The 23,196-nt window shown below is 34.4% G+C and overlaps 1 pseudogene; it reads left to right on the top strand.

Moving 5' to 3' along the window:
* The first annotated feature begins 4,283 nt into the window (after nt 1–4,283).
* Nucleotides 4,284–23,196, top strand: part of LOC141498757 (WW domain binding protein 1-like pseudogene) — a 36,904-nt pseudogene continuing 17,991 nt past the window's right edge.

The raw sequence follows: 23,196 nt of genomic DNA on the forward strand, positions 1-23,196 counted from the left end.
CATTCCCAATAAGATCAGGTTGAAACAAGGATGCCCATAATCCCCACTACTATTCAATATTGTATTAGAAATGTTAGCTTCAACAATAAGAAAAGAAAAAGAAATTGAAGGAATTAGAATTACGCAGGAAGAGAAAAAAACTCTCACTCTTTGCAGATGACATGATGGTATACCCAGAGAATCCCAAAAAATCATCTAAAAAAATAATTAACAACTTTAGGGGTTGCTAGCTGGCACAGTGGATAGAGCACCGGCCCTGGAATCAGGAGCACTTGAGTTCAAATCTGGCCTCAAACACTTAACAATAACCTAGCTGTGTGGCCAGGGGTGAGCCACTCAACCCCATTGCCTTGCAAAAAAAATATAAAAAAATCTTTAATAATGAACAATTTTAGCAAATTCACAGGATATTAAATAAACCCTCATAAATCCTCAACATTTCTATATATGACTAGCAAGATACAGCAGGAAGAACTAGAAACAAGAATCTCATTCAAAGAGACTTCACACAGTATCAAATACTTGGGAGTCTACCAGCCAAGGCAGATTCAGGAACTTGTTGAAAACAATTGCAAAACATTTCTCATGCAAACAAGATCAGATTTAAATAACTGGGCAAATATCAACTGCTTGTGGATAGGCTGAGCTAATATAATAAAAATGACAGTTCTACCCAAAGTAAACTACTTATTTAGTGCCCTATCAAAATTCCAAAAAAAATTACTTCAATGAGTTAGCAAAAATCATAAGTAAATTCATATGGAGAAATAAAAAGTCAAGAATTTACAGGGATTTAATAAAAAAATGTGCAAAAAAAGTGGCTTTGCTCTAACAGATCTATAATTTTCTTATATAGCATCAGTCATCAAAACTCTCTTGTACTAGCTAAGAAATGGAGTGATGGAAGAGTGGAATATACTAGGTGCAATCTCCAGAAATGATTATAGCAATCAGCTGTTTGTTAAACCCAAAGACTTCATCTTATGGGATTAAACCTCTCTCAATGATAAAAACTGTTGTGAAAATTGGAAGTTGGTATGGCAGAAACTTGGATTAGACCAACACCTCACACCCTATAACAAGATAAGATCAAAATGGATACATGATTTAGGCATAAAAATATTATAAACAAACAAGGAGATCAAGTAATAGTTTACAGGTCAAATCTATGGAAAGGGAAGCAGTTTATGACCAATGAAGAGATGGAGAACAGCATTAAAAGCAAACTAGCTAATTTTGATTACATTAAATTAAATAGCTTTTCCACAGACAAAACCAGTGTAACCAAGAACAAAAGAACAATAGTAAATTGGAAAACAATTTTTGCAACTAGTATTTCAGACAAAGGATTCATTTCTAAAATATACAGAGAATTGAGTCACATTTTCAAAAAAACAAGCCATTCCCCAATTGACAAATGGTCAAAGGATATGCAAAGAAAATTTAAAGATGAGGAAAGCAAAGCAATCCATAGTCATATGAAAAATTGCTCCACATCACGACTTCTTAGAGAGATGCAAATTAAAGCATCTCTGAGGTACCACCCTTACAAATCTCAGACTGGCCAATATGACCAGAAATGACAATAATCAATATTAGAAGGGATGTGGGAAATCTGAAACACTAATACATTGTTGGTGGAGCTGTGAACTCATCCAACCTTTCTGGAGTGCAATTTGGAATTATGCCCAAAGGGCAATAAAGATGTGCATGCCCTATGATCCAGCAATACCACTACCGGGTCTATATCCTGAAGAGATGATGCAAAAGGATAAAAATATCCCTTGTGCAAAAATATTCATAGCAGCCTTTTTTTGTGGTGGCAAACAATTGGAAATTGAGTGAATGTCTGTCAATTAGGGAATGAATGAACAAATCATGGTTTAAGAACATTATGGAACACTATTGTTCTATTAGAAACTAGGAAGGATGGGAATTCAGGGAAGCCTGGAAGAATTTGCAAGGAACTGATGTTGAGATGAGCAGACCCAGAAGAACACTGTAAACCATAACAGTAACATGGGGTTGATGATCAATCTTAGCGGACTTGCTTATTCTATCAGTCCAACAATCAGGCACAATTTTAGGGTATCTATGATGGGGAATACCATCTATATCTGGAGAAAGAATTGTGGAGTTTGAACAAAGACCAAAACTATTACCTTTAATTTTAAAAAAAGTTATCATATTATATAATTTTGCTATCTCTTTTACTTTATTTTTTTCCTTAACACTATGATTTCTGTCTCATCACATTCAAACTAGATCAATGTATTTCATGGAAACAGTGTAAAGACTAACAGGCTGCCTTCTGTGGGGCGTGGGAGGGTGGGAATTGAGATTAGGGGAAAATTGTAAAATTCAAATAAAATAAAGAAATTAAATTTAAAATGTCATGCCTTACAATTTGCCTTCCAACCTTGTCATTCCAACAATATTGCTGTCTTCAAAATTAGCAGGGAACTCTTACTTGCAGATGCAATGTTCTTTTTCAATCTCCCCAAAGTGTCTGTTTTCTTTGACACTGCTGATCATGCTTTCTTGCTCGGTGTTCTTCTCCTTCTAGTTCATTTTTTCTCCCTTTCTCCTCTCATTCTCTTCCTATTAATCTAACTGTTCCTCATTGTCCTTTAGTAGATCTTCATCGCTATAATATCCTCACACTCTACATGTTACCAAGTTCCATCTCTGACCCTCTTTTCTTCTCTTTCTATACTGTTTCCCTTTTTGATTTCATAAACTTCCATGTATTTACTGACTGTACTCCTAAATCCCCTCCCATCATCTATATGTCAATCATCTTCTCAGTCCTTCAGGTTAATGAATTAGATTTGATTACTGAAATTAATTTGACTACTTACAATCTCTCACTGCACATGTCAAATCTGTGTCCAAAACTTTTTTATTTCCAGTTTTATAAAATCTCAACAATATGCACCCTTCTCTACTCTCACAGTGCTACCACACTCCTGAAAATCTTTCATTGCTTCTTACTTGCTGTGCTCTTACATTGCAAGACTTTGTTCTTGGGTTTACCTTTCCCCAAGCCTCTCCTCATCCCAATCCATTTTTCATTCAGCCAGCAAGTGGATTGTCCTAAGACATAGGTATATCCATGTCATCCCTGAACTCAATAAAATCCAGTTTCTCCATACCACTTCAAGAATTAAATACAAAATCTTTGTGTTTGGCATTATAAACAAGCAGTCTGACAGCTTTCTTATCATCTTACACCTTGCTTCATTTTGTTTATTTTTTGGGATTATGACAGTGGTTTCCTTGCTGCTTCATGATTAAGATACTCCATCTCTTGACTCGAGTCATTTTCTCTGCCTATGCATCATGAAGCAATGATTTTCTTCCTTAGTTCTCAATTCTGACTTCCAAGGTATTTTAAAGTTGAGGTTAACATGCCATCTTCAACTTGAATGCTATCCCAAACATCTCAAAGCAATTCCTCCCCTCTCTAAGTTAATTCCTTTTTATCTTCAACAAAACTTTATTTTGTTTGTTTCTTAACAATATATTTATTTTATGAGCTAATTGAGGTAGAGAATTTTTTTCTGCCATCTTTTCCATCTCCAGAACATAGCAGAGTGCTGGTACATATCAGGCACTTATTAAATGCTTTCTTACTTACAAATATAGACCTCTCTAATTATTAGACCACCAAACCATTGTGCTGCATTTTGTTTTTGTTTTTTTGTTTGGATATATATATATATATATATATATATATATATATATATATATATATATGTATATATTTCGTGCTATAGAGTGCCTAATTTTTGTTTTTATATTCTCAAAATCTAGGAAACACATTGGAATACAATACGTGCTCAAGAAATATTTTTTGAATAATTATTTGCCTTTGAGTTTTATAACACCATCTTTCATTGACATCTGATGTCCAGTAAGAATGTTGCAGTTCCTTTAATGTGCCTTTTCACATACGCCTGCCCTCTTGTGGCCAATTCCATCATTGCCATTTTAGTCTGCCATCATGTGACCAAATTCTGGTATTAGATCTTTTTCCCATTTTAAATCTTGTTTTTTTGTTTGTTTGTTTGTTTAGGTTTTTTCAAGGCAATGGGGTTAACTGGTTTGCCCAAGGCCACATGGCTAGGTAATTATTATGTGTCTGAGCCTGGATTTGAACCCAGGTACTCCTAACTCCAGGATGGGTACTTTATCCACTGCGCCACCTAGCCGCCCCTAAATCTTGTTTTTAAATGGATTTTTGCACTTGTGAGAAATCACTTGCTTTTTAGAAAGACGGAATGAATACAAGTGGAACCCTGGATTTATTAGCTGAAGTATGCAAGGAATTCTTTCACCTGAAATAGAAATTCAGATCTAATAATCACCATACATATTATCTTTTTTAAATCTTAATCTTTTTCTTTTTAAAATTTATTTTTATTGAAGATCTTACTTGAGTTTTACAATTTTCCCCCAATCTTGCTCCCCCCCACAGAAAGCACTCTGTGAGTCTTTACTTTGTTTCCATGTTGTACCTTGATCCAAATTGGGTGTGATGAGACAGAAATCATATCCTTAAAGAGAAGAGAGTTCTAAGAGGTAACAAGATCAGACAATAAGCTATCTGTTTTTTTTTCTGAATTAAAGGGAATAGTCCTTGCACTTTGTTCAAACTCCACAGCTCCTTATCTGGATACAGATGGCACTCTCCTTTGCAGACAGCCCCAAATTGTTCCTGATTGTTCCACTGATGGAATGAGCAAGTCCTTCAACGTTGAACATCACTCCCATGTTGTTGTTAGGGTGTAAAGTGTTTTTCTGGTTCTGCTCATCTCACTCAGCATCAGTTCATGGAAATCCCTCCAGGTTTCCCTGAAATCCCATCCCTCTTGGTTTCTGATAGAACAATAGTGTTCCATGACATACATATACCACAGTTTGCTAAGCCATTCCCCAATTGAAGGACATTTACTGGATTTCCAATTCTTTGCCACCACAAACAGGGCTGCTATAAATATTTTTGTACAAGTAATGTTTTTAGCCTTTTTCCTCATCTCTTCAGGGTATAGCCCCAGTAGTGGTATTGCTGGGTCAAAGGGTATGCACATTTTTGCTGCCCTTTGGGCATAGTTCCAAATAGCACTCCAGAAGGGTTGGATGAGTTCACAGCTCCACCAACAGTGTAATAGTGTCCCAGATTTCCCACATCCCTTCCAACAATGATCATTATCCTTCCTAGTCATACTGGCCAATCTGAGAGGTGTGAGGTGGTACCTCAGAGAAGCTTAAATTTGCATTTCTCTAATAATTAATGATTTAGAGCATTTTTTCAAATAGCTATGGATTACTTTGATCTCCTCATCTGTAAATTGCCTTTGCATATCCTTTGACTATTTGTCAATTGGGGAATGGCTTTTGTTTTAAAAATATGACTCAGTTCTCTGTATATTTTAGAAATGAGTCCTTTGTCAGAATCATTAGTTGTAAAGATTGTTTCCCAATTTACTACATTTCTTTTGATCTTGATTACATTGGTTTTATCTGTGCAAATGCTTTTTAATTTAATGTAATTAAAATCATCTAATTGGTTTTGGTGATGTTCTCCAACTCTTCCTTAGTCATAAACTGTTCCCCTTTCCATAGATCTGACAGGTAGATTAGTCCTTGATCTTCTAATTTGCTTATAGTATTGTTTCTTATGTCTATGTCCTGTAACCATTTGGATCTTATCTTGGTAAATGGTGTGAGGTGTTGGTCTAATCTAAGTTTCTTCCATACTAACTTCCAATTATCATAGCAATTTTTATCAAAGAGGGAGTTTTTAATCCCATTGGCTGGACTCTTTGGCTTTATCAGACAGCAGATTACTATAATCATCTCCTGCTTTTACACCTAGTCTATTCCACTGGTCCACCACTCTATTTCTTAGCCAATACCAAACAGTTTTGATGACTGATGCTTTATAATATAATTTTAGATTGGGTAGGGCTAGGCCACCTTCTTTTGCACTTTTTTTCATTAAGCTCCTGGCAATTCTTGACTTTTTATTTCTCCATATGAATTTACTTACAATTTTTTCTAATGCATGAATGTAATTTTTTTGGAATTGTGATTGGTAGGGCACTAAATAGATAGTTTAGTTTTGGTAGAATTGTCATTTTTATTATATTAGCTCTACCTATCCATGAGCAGTTAATATTTGCCCAGTTATTTAAATCTAATTAATTTGTGTGAGAAGTGTTTTATAATTTTTTTTCAAAAAGATACTGAGTCTGTCTTGGCAAATAGACTCCCAAATATTTTATATTGTCTGAGGTTACTTTGAATGGGATTTCTCTTTCTAGCTCTTCCTGCTGTTTCTTGCTAGACATATATAGAAAAGTTGAGAATTTATGAGGGTTCATTTTATAACCTGCAATTTTGCTAAAATTGCTAATTGTTTCCAGTAGTTTTTTAGATGATTTCTTGGGATTCTCTAGGTAGAGCATCATGTCATCTGCAAAGAGTGAGAGTTTTGTCTCTTCCTTCCCAATTCTAATTCCTTCAATTTCTTTTTCTTCTCTAATTGCTGATGCTAACATTTCTAATACAATATTGAATAGTAGTGGTGATAATGGGCACCCTTGTTTCACCCCTGATCTTATTGAGAATGCCTCTAGCCTCTCCCCATTGAATATAATGATTGTTGATGGTCTCAGATAGTTACTGCTAATTATTTTAAGGAACAGTCCATTTATTTCTCCACTCTCTAGTGTTTTTAATAGGAATGGATGCTGTATTTTGTCAAAAGCTTTTTCAGCATCTATTGATATGATCATATGATTTCTGATAGGTTTGTTGTTGATATAATTGAGTATACTAACAATTTTCCTAATATTGAACCAACCCTGCATTCCTGGAATAAATCCTACTTGATCATAATGTATTATCCTAGTGATGACTTGTTGTACTCATTGTTCTAAGATTTTATTTAGGATTTTTGCATCTATATTCATCACAAAAATAGGTCTATAATTTTCTTTCTCTGTTTTGACTCTTCCTGGTTTAGGTAACAGTACCATATTGGTTTCATAGAAAGAGTTAGACAGAGTTCCATCTTTTCCTATTTTTCTGAAGAGTTTAAATAGGATTAGAACCAATTGTTTCTTAAATGTTTGGTAGAATTCACTTGTGAATCCATCAGGCCCTGGAGATTTATTTTTTGGGAGTTCTGTAATGGCTTGTTTTATTTCTTTTTCTGAGATAGGGTTGTTTAGCTATTTAATCTCTTCTTCATTTAACCTGGGCAACTTATATTTTTGTAAATATTCATCCATTTCACTTAGATTATCAAATTTATTGGCATAGAGTTGGGCAAAATAATTTCGAATTATTACTTTAATTTCCTCCTCATTGGTGGTGAGTTCACCTTTTTCATTTATGATACTAGCAATTTGGTTTTCTTCTTTTTTTTAATCAAATTGAGCAGAGGTTTATCAATTTTATTGTTTTTTTCATAATACCAACTTTTGGTTTTATTTATTAATTCAATAGTTGTTTTGCTTTCAATTTTATTAATTTCTCCTTTAATTTTTAGAATTTCTAATTTAGTATTTAATTGGGGATTTTTGATTTGTTCTTTCTCTAATTTTTTAGTTGCATGTTTAGTTCATTGATTTCCTCTTTCTCCAATTTATTCATATAATCATTTAGAGCTATTATATATCCCCTGAGAGTTGCTTTGAATGAATCCCATAGCTTTTGGTATGTTGTTTCATTATTATCATTATCTAAGATAAAATGGTTAATGCTTTCTATAATTTGTTTTTTGGTCCACTTATTTTTTAAAATGAGGTTATTCAGTTTCCAATTTGTTCTGGGTTTATATCTCCTTTGGCCAGTATTGTATATGACTTTTATTGCATTGTGATCTGAGAAAGATGTATTCACTATTTCTGCCTTTCTGCAGTTGATAATTAGATTTTTATGTCCTCGTACATGGTCAATTTTTGTATAAGTTCCATGTACTGCATAGAAAAAGGTATATTCCTTTCTATCCCCATTCAGTTTCCTCCATAAGTTTACTGTATCTAATTTTTCTGACAATCTATTTACCTCCCTAATTTCTTTCTTGTTTGTTTTATGATTCGATTTATCTAGATCTGATAGCGGGGGTTGAAGTCTCCCACTAGTAGAGTTTTGCTGTCTATGTCTTCCTGTAGTTCTTTCAGTTTCTCCTCTAAGAATTTGGGTGCTGTCCCACTGGGTGCATATATATTCAATATTGAAATGACTTTATTGTTTATGGTACCTTTTAGGAGGATAAAGTTTCCTTCCTTATCTCTTTTAATGCTATCTGTTTTTGCTACTGCTTTGTCTGAAATAAGGATTGCTACCCCTGCTTTTTTTACTTCAGCTGAAGCAAAATGTATTTTGCTCCAACCTTTTACCTTTGCTCTATATGTATCTCTCTGCTTCAAATGAGTTTTTTGTAAGCAGCATATTGTAGGATTCTGGTTTTTAATCCACTCTGCTATTTGCTTATGTTTTAAGGGAGAGTTCATCCCATTCACATTCAAGGTTATGATTACTATGGCCCCTCATTTAAATATTATTATTACTCATTAGTACTTTTATTCTCAAGAGCAAATTTGGAAGAAAAATATCAAAGAAAATCTAAGCTTCTTTTAGAAGGAGATTTGTGAAATGAAACATTAAAGATTGTCTAAGACTGGTATACAAAACCCTGATCACAGGCTCCTTTGACCAAGATCTGATTCCTAGATTTCAGGAATTTTACATTTTGGATATGAAGTCAATCAGTCAGACAGGAAGCATTTGTTAAGTAGTTACTATGGCTATGTATAGTTAGGGGGTCCAGGGGAAGAATTCCTGACCTGGAGTCAGAAAGATTCATCTTCCTGAGTTCAAATCTGGACTCAGTCACTTTCTAGTTGTGTGACCCTGGGCATTGTTTGCTTCAGTTTCATCATTTGTAAAATTAGTTGGAGAAAGCAATAGCAGTGTCTTTGCTTAAAGAACAAGATCTCACATTTGACTGAAGAACAATACTATTAGAAGTTGAACTTTTTGTATCTTATTTTTACTGAGCTGGTTTCTGCTGTTGGAAAGAATGCTTGGAACAGGTAGAAAGTGGTTATAAGTTATTCCTAAATTCTTTATTTGGCACTGTTCAAACCACTGATTGTAATTGCCATTTCCTAATTAAAATAAAATGATCATTGTTTCCTTATTTTTTTCCTAATTACATGCAAAGACAGTTTTCAACATTCATCTTTCTGCAAGTTTTTGAGGTCCACATTTTTCCAGCAAATAATCTGATATAGAGTGTACATTTAAAATAACCTTTCATGTATTAATCAAGCTGTGAAAGAAGAACTAGAACTAAAGGGGAAATATAAGAAAGGAAGAAAAAACATAAAAGAAGCTTGGAAAAAAGTGAACATAATATGCCTTGCTCTATAGTTATTCATCTCACAATGTTGCTGTTAGTATGTATAATGTTCTGTTCTGCTCAATTCACTCAGCATCAGTTCATTCAAGCATTTTCATGCTTTTTTGAAATCAGGCCACTCCTGATTTCTTACAGAACTGTAGTACTCTATAGTCTACATATAACATAGTTTTGTCATTCTCCAATTGAGGTACATCCTCTCAAATTCAAAATCAAAAAGATAGTTTTTATTTTCTCTAAATAAAATTCAGTCTAAATATCATAAATCTGGGGCAGCTAGGTGGTGTAGTGAATAAAGCACTGTCCCTGGAGTCATGAGTACCTGGGTTCAAATCCGGTCTCAAACACTTAATAATTACCTAGCTGTGTGGCCTTGGGCAAGCCACTTAACCACGTTTGCCTTTCAAAAACCTTAAAAGAAATAAAATAAATATCATCAATCTAATTTAAAAAATATCAAACCAAACTACAAGTTACTGCTAAAGAACTGACATGGAAATCATTAAAACTGGTCAAATACTGGGACTGAAATGAGTGCTTTGTTGTTTAGAAAGTAGTAGTTCTACTATATGTAATAATTATCCAATATTGAATATGAATTATTGCTCATTTGTTATTTTATAAAGCGATTGTTGCTACTATTACTTTTCATTCATTTGAGTCAGTTTTTATTATTCATGACTCCCTTTGGGGTTTTCTTCTCAAAGATACTGCAGTGGTTTGCCATCATCAGAAGCTCATTTTACAGATGAGGAAAATAAGACAAAGAGGATTGATTGACTTACTCAGAGAAACAAACTTGTAAGTGGCTGAAACCCAATTTTCATTCAGGTCTTCCTGATTCCATGTCTTGTCTGAAATTAATTGACATTAATTTCCTGAAATGTTTTACTTTATTAATTGACATCTTGAATAAATTTGGTTAAATTCATTTAAATTGTACTCACCATCAACCAATATTCAGACAGAGCAAAAGTTAATGAATTCATCATGCAGCCTTTTGAGTACTGATCTGAGAAAGCATGAATTTCAAGTAGATTTAAGCCAAATAAAAATAAAGATGCATAATTTAATAAAACAATACATGTAATGGTCTTCCTAGCAATATGGTGATTGGAAATATAATTCCACAGATAAATGTATAACTTTTATGAAACAAAAGAAATGATGAAACTATTTTTAAATATTTTGATTTATTAGAATTCTCTACTTAGTCTTGTGCATAACAGACTTGATTATGGAAAGATGGAAGAAAATGGAATCATTTAAATGAAAATATAAACATGCAACTCATCTAAAGGTTTTCTTCATTTTTGTAGAATAATAAAGAATTAAACAATGTTCCAATTACCAGAAGGATAAAATAGGCAAAACAACAGTCATCACTATGGCTTTCTCTTAGCCAAAGCTAAAAGAATTCTTGGTTTAATAAATAATTTCAGACTTGAAGAGTAATAGGCTAACACATAACTAGAATAATGACACTTCATTTATTGGATTATGATTCAATCAATTGAAATTCATTATTATTTTTAAATGATGATGGAATTTCAACCAGAGAATGGCTATAGATACATGAGCTAAACAAAATTTAAGAAAAGCATTCTGTGTAAATTAGTTAGAACTATGGATAAATAAAGGATAATGTATAAATAATTATTATTCTTATTACTATTTTCAATTTGTGTTGGAATATTTTATTTTAGTAGAAGTATTAATAAAGTTATATATTTGTGTATATATATGTAGATATGTATATAAAAGAAAGTCTGTTGTCAAACATTTTAACCAACTTACCATTGGATTGAGAATCTATCAGGAATAAATTTTCTTTTTAAAAAAACACAAGAATAAAAAATTAAAAAAAAATAACAACCATGCATAATCTTGCAATATACAGTTTTTAAAAATGTGATTAAAACTCCATCTATACACATTGAATCACATAATAGGATTGGGATTTAAATTTGACTCTGACTCCAGTCAGTCCATATCCATTTATTAATCACTTCCTATGTGTGGTGATAAAAGGAAAAGACAGAGTTCACAATCAAATGGGGAAGGTGTTGAGTAAGCAACAACAACAAAAACACATCTGTACCAAGATACATAAATAATGCACTAGAATTAAAAGGGAATAGAAACTGCTTCCTTTATGTGGTGGTAATTTAGGTGTTACTTGGTGGAATCCAGGAAAACATGGAGACAAAAATGAAGAGGCAGAAAATCCCAGGCAGGGAGGACATCTTGGGAGAATGGGTAGAGAGGTAAAAGATGGAGGCTTTTGTTCATGAAACAGCAAGGAGGTCAAGTAATGTTGGGAGTGAGATAAGAGGACAAGGGCTTTAAGGTTTAAGAAGATGAGAAAAGGAAGGTCGATTATTAAGATCTATCTATCTATCTATCTATCTATCTATCTATCTATCTATCTATCTACCATTATTAAGATGATAGAATTACTCAGGTTCAAACCCATTTTGAGAATATTAACTAGGTTTTGGACTTAGATCACATACATTTCCAAAAAAGAGTCTATTAGATAATCTAACTGTTTTACTATAAATATTCCCCTCAATCCCCCCATATCTAATTCCTATAGACACTTGCCTCTATTTCCATCTCATCCTTAATGACTCTCTCTCTGTATTCCAATATTAATTCCAAGGGGACCAGCTTTCACTCTCTAGTAACCAGAGAATTATAGATCTGAAGGGTCCTTAGATACCATCAAGTCCAGCCCAATGAACTGAATGAAATGAAAACTGAGGTTGATTATGGTTAAGGGACTTCTCCAGGGTAAAACAGCTCCTCAGCCTGACATGGTATTGAATCTCAGTGAACTCCAAGTCTAAATCTCCGATCAATAGGATTCTAGCTGAGCTGCCCTATATTTCACAGGGGACCTATCCTTTTACAGTTTTTCATCCCCTTGTTTAATATCTCACTGTCCTCCTACACTTCTTTGCTCTCTATGTGCCTTTCTCTCTTGTTTCAGTATTTGGTTCTTTGGTTCTCTCTGTGTCCCTGTCTCTGTCTCTGTCTCTTTCCCCCATCATCCACCTTCCTTCTCCTAAGTTTTATTCCTTCCTCTGTTTCCCATCCAATTAAAAATATTCTTCTCTTTTTCTTTTCTATTTTGAAGAAGCAGAGGTGAAAACATTCTGCATCAATTTCACAGGTCAAAGATATTTTGAGAATGTGAATGAGGAACTGAACTCAGTTCATCCTGATTTCTAAGATCAGTCCCTACAGAAACCTCACTATCCACAGAACCCTTTTCTCTTATATCCTTGTGTTAATCAAAAGCTTTTTGCTGTGTTATCCTTCTGAGCCCAAACTAACTTTTTTCATTTTCTTTCTATCCCTGATATTATTAAATATTTTGAGCTGGAATAAACCATAAGAGCTACAGAGTCAAACTCCATCATTTTAAAAAAGATGAAAGTGACAATTTCAAATTAGACAATTTCAGAGACCTAAAAAGTATCACATAGTTAAGCAGATTTTGTTGGGTTTTTTGCAAGGCAGTGGGGTTAAGTGACTTACCCAAGGCCACATAGCTATATAGTTAATAGGTGTCAGAGGCTAGATTTGAACTCAGGTAATCTTGACTCCAAGGCCAGTACTCTATCCACTGCACCACCCAGCTGCTCCCATTTAAGCAGATTTTGAAGCATAATATGAACTCTTGGCCTCATGACATCCAAAACAGTGACCCAAACTCTAGGAGACGTGGATGTGTCTCTTCACACATTTCTCCTAGTCCTCATTGCTAGTGTCTCCTTTCTATCTCTTTCTCACTGCTAGTTTCCCTCCAGCTCTATATCTCTCACACAAATTCTCAGGGAATTTTTTTTCTCTTTCTCTCATCAATTATCTCATTTCATAGTATGGGTTGGCAGTATATGCATCAGAATGAGAACTCAAATAGTTTGGAGTCCAAGAACAGTGCCCTGTCTATCCCCTATGAAACTTGACAAAGTAGAGCAGTATGCTGTTGGTGAAAAGACAGTGAAATGCATATAACTGAGAGATAGAGTCCTATTCAGGATATATTATGGAGGTCAATGTTACTGCATCCAAGTGAACTATAGTAGTATAAAGGATAATAAGACTAGAAAGGCAGGAAGGACAAGTTATGAAGAAAGTAGTCCTTAAAAAAGAATATTTTCTGTTTGATATTGGAGGCCAAAAGGAGCCACTGAAGTTTATTGGGGATGTGTGGGGATGTAATGATTGAATTTATGCTTTAAGTAAAGCAATCTCTTGATCCAATAGAGGGTGAATTGGATTGCTGAGACTTGAGGCAGGTAGAGTCACAATAGCTACAACCCAGGTGTGAGCTAATGAGACTTGAACCAGAGTGGGGGGCAGTGCATGCAAGAGATGTTAGGAAGGTCTAATTCCCTCTCTCTTCTGACTTAGATTTATCCCATCTGATTCCTGCAAATCAAAGAAATGCCTCTCTTTACACACCTGATCCATTACTTCCCATTCCTCCCTTCACTGCCACTTTCTCAATTTTTTCCTTCTAAATTTTTTCTCAGACTACCTTCAGGAGAAATATCCACTGGAATTCTCCTCTGCAAATTTAGCACATGGTTCTCATACACCTCAAATTTATTGTTAAACGTTATTTTTCCCTGATCACAACTGAACTTGAAAGGTTTACAGATAGTTTAAAAAGTTTCTGATTTGGCTCTTAAAGTAAGAGTTCACAAAGGCATAGTCCATTTTAATTCCTCTTTGTTGACTTTACCTCTTATTTATGTAATCAATTATATTGAGCTAAATATTTCACAGAAGACCAAAGTGGTCAGATAAACTATTCACTTCATTGAAGACAAATCCTGTAAAGTATCTTCAATTCTGTCAAGAGCTGTATTCTGTGTACATACTTGTATTCACCTTCCCTATATTAAAACAAAAAAATATCCATCAGTCTCCAGGGAAGAAATAGAATACTATAGGAGTTAGGTAGATTTATTTTCTGCAAATTCCACCAAGTCTCAATTTTGGCAGTTCTATAGAGTTGTATCCCCCAAAAGTCAATAAGATTTTGCAGCATATATAAAATATTCAAACTACAGTCTCCTTATAATTTGGAAATACACATTAAGTAGTCCATACTTCAATCATAATTTTGTTCTCTAATTTGCACGAAGAATTCTTTTTGGCTCTCTCTCTGTCTCTCTCTGTCTTTCTGCTTGCCTGTCTGTCTGTCTGTCTATCTCTGTGTCTCATCCCTCTGTATCACTGCCTCTTGCTCTCTCTCTCTCTCTCTCTCTCTCTCTCTCTCTCAACACACACACACACACGTACACTCACACGAAAACATACAAACTTTCTCTCTTCATTATTCTTAACATGGACAGAATTAGAGTATGAAAATAAGATTATAGTTTTTGAAAGTTGGGAAATTTTCAGTGGGAAGCTCTCCCTCTTTTCCTCCTTTATCCTTTGGCTGATCAGACCATAGGAAAAAGGTCAGTTTGGTTTACAAGGTGTTAACCATATTTTTCCTTAGGCTGAAAAATGAAACTACAAAGTTAGTTTTATAAATGAAGTTTAATTCTCTAGGATCCTAACAAAATCCATGGGTAGATGGCATCCTTACCAATACCAACATTGAAACAATATTTTGGGGGAATTTTATACAAAATGAACAAAGAATGATAAAACTTTTGGTTAACAACCAATGTTATTTGACATAGATGACATGGTTTTACAATATGATTCTTTCAAATCTTATAATACCTTTTAAAATTCCTATTAACAAGAATTCCACTTATGCTGAAGAGTAAATGTTTACAAATGACAATAGGATTTTCTCTCTGCTTGTACAAGATGTCTCTTATCTTGAAGTTTTTTGATCAGGTACTAACATTGAGATAACCAGATAGTATTGACACAAGTGTAGTCAATATTGTAGGAGGCAGGCCTTACATAGCAGACTGACATTTTAAACCTTTAATTAAAGGTTAAGAGACTAACCTTTGATCAGAAATATAAAAATCAAGAAATACTAATTCCATCTTAAAGAATATCAGATTAGATAAACAATACAACATACAGACCATGTTGTCAACATATATTCTGTAATCCACAGAACAACCAAACACAAACAAAACCTTGTTCATTTTCTTCTAATGTCTCAGGACACAAAATCTTTTTCTAAGGTTCTAAGGTCCATTTTCAAGGGCATAAGAGGAATAAAGAAAGGACAATATTGAGTCAGCAGATGATCTAGGATCATGGTGACTGATGTTTCCTCATTTGGTTCAAAATCCCCAGAGTTTGAAAGGATACATCACTCCACAGGGCAGTGCTACTGGAGACTTCAAAGCCAGTAGGATTCTCCATATACTGTATGATCCTTGGACTAGGTCAGAAAACAATGATTGTTCTGGCCTCTCCCTGGGAGGATACCTATCCACAGGCCTCATTCAGGGTTTCACAGGGGTTTTGCCTCATGGTGGGTTTATACATTCACTCACACAATCACTGGTTATTTCCATTCATACACACTTGCTTTCCAAACAAATGTCTTCTTCTTCTGTTAATTTCATGGGGGAATGAATGATTTTTCTTAAGGTCAAGAGCTGGAAGTCCCATCTGAAGACTTGGTCCCAACTCTCCTGCTGACCAGACAACTGTGAAGGTATGAGGTTCCCACAAACAAATCTTGCTTTCTACCTTCCCTAAGAGAAATCTTGGGAAGCACGTGTGGCTACCAAGATGGATAGTCCAAGTCTTGGGAAAGGATTATAACTAAGACAATTTCCTAGCACAGAACTATCCTTCTTGCAAAGACATAAGCAACAAACAGCTGAAGAATCACCCTTTTTATGTGTTTCACTCTGATCTCCTTTGGATCAAAGAAATTTCGAAAAAATATTTCTTACCACTCAAACAGTAAGAGGATGACTCAGCACCATGGGAGTCCATTAATATAGATAAAAAAATGTTTCTATATACACTAGCAGTCCCAGGTGTCCTATCACTCTACGTGCTCATAGTGAATCACCCTAATTATCTTTCTAACCTCAGATTGTTGGATAATTCTTTCAGCCTTTTGCTAGAAGCCCTCCAGTTAGAAAGAAGGATGTAACCCTAAGTCAAAGCTAGGAAGCAAAAGCAAAAGCAACACTAGTTGTTGTATTGTTATTATTCAGCCTTTGTATTTTTTAGAAAGATTTTATTTATTTTGAATTTTACAATTTTTCCCCCATTCTTGCTTCCCTCCCCCCACCGACCACAGAAGGCATTCTGTTAGTCTTTACATTATATCCATGGTATACATTGATCTGAGTTGAATGTGACGAGAGACAAATCATATTCTTAAGAAAGAAAACTAAAGTATAAGAGATAGCAAAATTACATAAAAGATAACGAGTTTTTTTTTCTAAATTGAAGGTAATAGTCTTTGGTCTTTGTACAAACTCTACAATTCTTTCTCTGGATACAGATAGTATCTTCCATCACATATACCCCCAAATTGTTCCTGATTGTTGTGAGTCCATCAAGGTTGATCATCACCCCCATGTTGTTAGGATGTACAATGTTTTTCTGGTTCTGCTCATGTCACTCAACATCAGTTCATGCAAATCCCTCTAGACTTCCCTGAATTCCCATCCCTCCTGGTGTCTAATAGAACAATAGTGCTCCATGACATACATATACCACAGGTTGTTAAGCCATTCCCCTACTAAAGGACATTCACTTAATTTCTAATTCGTTGCCACTACAAACAGGGCTGCTATGAATATTTTTGTGCAAGTGATGTTTTTACCATTTTTCATAATTTCTTCTAGATCCAGTATAGACTCAGTATAGACTTCAGTATAGACCCAGTAGTGGTATTGCTGGATCAAAGGGTATGCACATTTCTGTATCCCTTTGGGTGTAATTTCGCATTGATCTCCAGAAAGGTTAGATGAGTTCGCAGTTCCACCCACAATGTATTAGTGTACCAGATTTCCCATACCCCTTCCAACATTGATCATTGTCCTTTCCGGTCATATTGGCCAGTCTGAGTGGTATGAGGTGGTACCTCAGAGATGCTTTAATTTTCATTTCTCTAATCAGTAATGATTTAGAGCAATTTTTCATATGACTATGGATTGCTTTGATTTCCTCAGCTGTAAATTGTCTTTGCATATCCTTTGACCATTTGTTAATTGGGAATGGCTTATTTTTTTTAAAATTTGACTCAGTTCTCTGTATATTTTAGACATGAGTCCTGTGTCAGAAACACTAGTTGAAAAAATTGTTTCCCAATTTACTACATTTCTTTTGATCTTGGTTAGAGTTGTTTTGTCTGTGCAGAAGCTTTTTAATTTAATGTAATCAAAATTACCTAGTTTACGTTTAATAATGTTCTCTATCTCTTCCTTAGTCATAAACTATTTACTTTTATATAGATCTGACAAGTAAACTATTTCTTGGTCCCCTAGTTTGCTTATAATATTGTCTTTTAGATCTAGATCCTGGACCCATTTTCATCTTGTCTTGGTATAGCATGTGAGATGTTGGTCTAATTCAAGTTTCTCCCATACTAACTTCCAATTTTTCCCAACAGCTTTTATTGAAGAGATAGTTTTTATCCAAGAGGCTGGACTTTTTGGGTTTATCAAACAGCAGATTACTCTCATCATTTCCTATCTCTTTTGCACCTAGTCTATTTCACTGATCCACCACTCTATTTCTTAGCCAATACGAAACATTTTGATGACTGATGGTTTATAGGATAACTTTAGATCTGGTACTTTCTTTTGCACTTTTTTTCCCTTAAATCCCTGGAAAACCTTGACTTTTTATTTCTCCATATGAATTTATTTCCAATATTTTTCTAGCACATTAAAGTAATTTTTTGGAAGTTTAATTGTTAGGGCACTAATTAAGTAGTTTAATTTAGGTACAATTGTCATTTTTATTATATTAGCTCGGCCTATTCATGAGCAGTTGATATTTTCCCAGTTATTTAGATTGGATTTTATTTGTGTGAGAAGTGTTTTGTAGTTATTTTCATAGTTTCTGAGTCTGCCTCTGCAAGGCAGACTCCCAAGTATTTTATGTTGTCTGAAGTTACTTTGAATGGGATTTCTCTTTCTAGCTCTTGCTGCTATATTTTGCTAGTCATATAGAGAAAACATGAAGATTTATGAGGGTTTATTTTATATCTTTCAACTTTTCTAAAGTTGCTAATTGTTTCTAGTAGTTTTTTTTAGATGGTTTTTAGGATTCTCTGGGTATAGCATAATGTCATCTGCAAAAAGTGAGAATTTTGTTTCTTCATTCCCAATTCTAATTCCTTCCATTTCTTTTTCTTTTCTTATTGCTGAAGCTAACATTTCTAACGCAATATTGAATAGTGATAGGCATCCCTGTTTCACCCCTGATCTTATTGGGAATGACTCTAGCTTATCCCCATTGCATATAATGCTTGTTGATGGTTTCAGATAGCTACTGCGAATCTTTCCAAAGAACAATCCATTTATTCCTACCTTTATTCCTATGTTCTCTAGTGTTTTTAGTAGGAATTGGTGCTGTATTTTGTCAAAGACTTTAGTAGCATCTATTGAAATAATCACATGGTTTTTGATAGGTTTGTTATTGATATAGTTAATTATACTAACAGCTTTCCTAATATTAAACCAACCCTGCATAAATTCTGCTTGGTCATAATGTATTATCCTAGTGATAACTTGCTGTAATCACTTTGCTAAGATTTTATTTAAAATTTTTGCATCTATATTCATCAGGAAGATATGTCTATAATTGTGTTTCTCTGTTTTGACACTTCTTGATCATATGGAATTGGAACCAATTGCTCCTTAAATATTTGAGACAAATGACTTGTGAATCCATCTGTCCCTGGAGATTTTTCTAGGGAGTTCAATGATGACTTGTTGAGTTTCTTTTTCTGAGACAGGGTTATTTAGGTACTTAATTTCTTCTTCATTTAACCTGGGCAACTTATATTTTTGTAAATATTCATCCATTTCGCTTAGATTATCAAATTTATTGGTATACAGCTGGGCAAAATAATTACAAATTATTACTTAAATTTCCTCCTTATTGGTGGCGAGTACACCTTTTTCATTTTTAACAATAGCAATTGGTTTTCTTCTTTCTTTTTTTATTCAAATTAACCAGAAGTTTATCAATTTTATTCATTATTTAATAAAACAAAATCTTAATTTTCTTTATTAGTTAAATACTTTTCTTGCTTTCAATTTTATGATTTTCTCCTTCAATTTTTACAATTTCTAATTTTGTGTTTAATGGCGGTTTTTATTTCGTTCTTTCTCTAATTTTTAGCTGCATGTTTAGTTCATTTATTTCCTCTTTCTCTAATTTATTCATATAACCATTTAAAGATAGAGTATATCCCCTGACAACTGCCTTGGCTGTATTCCATAAGTTTTGGTATATTGTCTCATTATTGTTATTATCTAGGAAGAAATAATTTATTCTTTCTATAATTTGTTGTTTGATACACTTATTCTTTAGAGGTTATTTAATTTCCAATTAGTTTTAGGTCTATATCTCCATGGGCCATTATTGCATATGATTTTTGTTGCTTTATGATCTGATAAGTATGTATTCACTATTTCTGCATTTCTGCATTTGATTATAAGGTTTTTATGCCCTAGTATATGGCCAATTTTTGTGTAAATTCCATTTACTGCAGGAAAAAGTATTCCTTTCTGTCCCCATTCAATTTCCTCCAAAGGTCTCTCATGTCCAGATTTTCCAACATTGCATTTCTCTCTATTTTTGACATTTCTCTATCCTTTGTAAGGGGCATAGAGGGTTATGTTCACTCTCTCAACAAGATTATTATAATAATATAAAGTAAATAAACCAAAAAAAGTAAAAAAATAAAAATAGACAAAAGCAGATTCTTTCATTAAAACATCCTTAAAAATGGATGTCTAAAATAGAAATGGGCACATGTGGAACATAAAATCGTGTTCTTTTTTCTCCTGTCTCAAAACACAAGTCCCTCCCTCTTCCCTAATGGGCTGGGTTTGCCAAGGTGAAAGGCCTATCTGAAGTATGCAAGTCTCTCCCCATCTGGGTACAAATACCTTATTAAACCTCTCCATCCCCATAATCTCATAATCTGGTAGTTAGACTTAGAAGGATTCACACTACAGTGGCACTGGTTCCTCATCTCAATATTAGTATTGCGCAAGCCCTACACTATCATCTCACTGGTCCCTCATTAAAATATTAATATGGATAATGCCTCACACTACAGTCTCATTGGTCTCTCATCTAAATATTAATATGTAGCAGGCCACACTTCAGTGTCACTGGTCACTCATATCAATAGTAATATTGAGTAGGCCTCACTACAGTGTTACATGTCCCTCATTTAAATATGAACATTGAGCAGGCCACACACTACATGGTCACTGGTCTGTCATCTTCATATCAATCCTGAGCAGGCCTCTCACTACAGTGAAACTGATCTCTAATCTAAATGTTAATGTTTTTCAGGATTCACACAACAGTGTCACTGGACCCTCATCTAAATTTCAATCTTGAGCCAGACTCACAATACAGTGTTACTTGTACCTCATATAAATATTAATATTGAGCAGGCCCCACACTACAGTGTCATTGGTCACTCATCTAAATATTTATATTGAGTTTGCCCCATTCTATGTTGTCACTGGTTCCCCATCTTCATATCAATTCTGAGCAGGCCTCACACTACAGTGTCCCTGGTCTGTAATCTAAATGTTAATATTTTTCAGGATTGACACAACATTGTCACTGGTCCCTCATCTTAATATCCATTACTTGTTTCTCACCTAAATATTATTATTGCACAGGTCCCCCCTACAGTGTTACTTGTCCCTCATCTAAATATTATTATTGAAGCCAGCCTCACTATATTGTCACTGTTCCCTCATCTAAATATTAATACTAGGCAGGCCTCGCACTACAGTGTCACTGGTCCCTCATTTCTGTATTAATATTGAACGGGTCTCAATACAGTATAATTGGTCACTCAATTAAATATTAATGCTGAGTGGGCCTCACTACGGTGTTAATTGTTTCTCACCTAAATATTACTATTGAGCAGGCCCCCCTACAGTGTTACTTGCCCCGCATCTAAATATGAATATTGTGTAGGCCTCACATTATAATGTCACTGGTCCCTCATTTGGACATTAATGTTGAGCAGGCCACACTACAGTGTTACTTGTCTCTTTTCATCTAAATATTACTGTTGAGCTGGGATGTCTATAGTGTCATTCATCTAAATATTTATATTGATCATTCCCCATACTACATTGTCACTGTTCTTCATCTTCATATCAATACAGAGCAAGCATCACACTACAGTGTCCCTGGTCCCTAATCTAAATGTTAATGCTTTTCAGGATTCACACAATATTGTCACGGATCCCTCATCTAAATATCAATATGGAGCCAGCCTCACACTACAGTGTCACTGTTCCCTCATTTAAACATCAATTTTGAGCCGGCCTAATGGTACAATGTCACTGGTCCCTCATCTAAATATTAATATTGAGCAGGTTGCACTACAGTGTCACTTGTCCCTCATCTAATTATTATTATTGAGCAGGCAGAACTACAGTGTTACTTGTCCCTCATCTAAATATTAATATTGAATAGGCCTCACCCTATAATGTCACTGGTCCCACATTTCAACATTAATATTTAGCAAGCCCCATTAAAATGTTACTTGTTCCTCATCTAATTATTACTACTGAACAGGCCCTGCTACAGTGTTACTTATTCCTCATCTAAATATTCATATTGAACAGGCCTCACAATACAGTGTCCCTGGTCCCTAATCTTAATAGCAATATTGGGCCGGCATCACACTACAGTGACACTGGTCCCTCATCTTAATATTAATATTGAGTAGGTTTCACACTAGAGTGTCAATGGTTCCACATTTCAATATTATTACTGAACAGGCCTGACAACAGTGTTATTTTTCCTCACCTAAATATTACTATTGAAGCAGTACTCACTATAGTTTCACTGGTTCCTCATCTAAATATTAATAGAGAGCAGGTCTCACAGTATAGTTTCCCTTTTCCCTAATCTAAATGTTAACATTGACAGTGTCCCTGGTCCCTAATCTAAATGTTAATATTTATCAGCATTCACACAACATTGTCCCTAGTCACTCATCTAAATATCAATATTTAGACAGCCTCACAAAACAGTGTCATGGGTCCCTCATTTAAACAACAATATTGAGAAGTCCTTAGATTATAGTGTCACTGGACCAACATTTAAATATTACTATTTAGCAGTGTCACTGGTTCCTCATCCAATTTTAAATACTGAGCAGGCCTCACTATACAGTGTCCCTGCTCCCTAATGTAAATGTTAATATTGACAAGGATTCACACTTCAGTGTCACTGGACCATCATCTAAATAGTAATATTGTACAGGACTCACACTACAGTGACAATGGTCCCTCATTTCTTTATTAATATTAAGCAGGTCTCACTGCAGTGTCACTCATCCCTCATCTAATTATTTATATTGCACAGGCCTCCTTACAATGTTACTTGTCCCTCATGTAAATATTAATATTGAAGCAGGCCTCACTATAGTGTCACTGTTCTCTCATCTAAATACTAATACTCTGCAGGTCTCACACTACAGTCCCACCGGTCCCTCATTACAATATTAACATTGAACACGCCACATACTATAGTGTCACTGATCCCTCATCTAAATATTAATATTG

This window comes from Macrotis lagotis, chromosome X, assembly GCF_037893015.1.
Source record: "Macrotis lagotis isolate mMagLag1 chromosome X, bilby.v1.9.chrom.fasta, whole genome shotgun sequence".
NCBI classification, from domain to species: domain Eukaryota; kingdom Metazoa; phylum Chordata; class Mammalia; order Peramelemorphia; family Peramelidae; genus Macrotis; species Macrotis lagotis.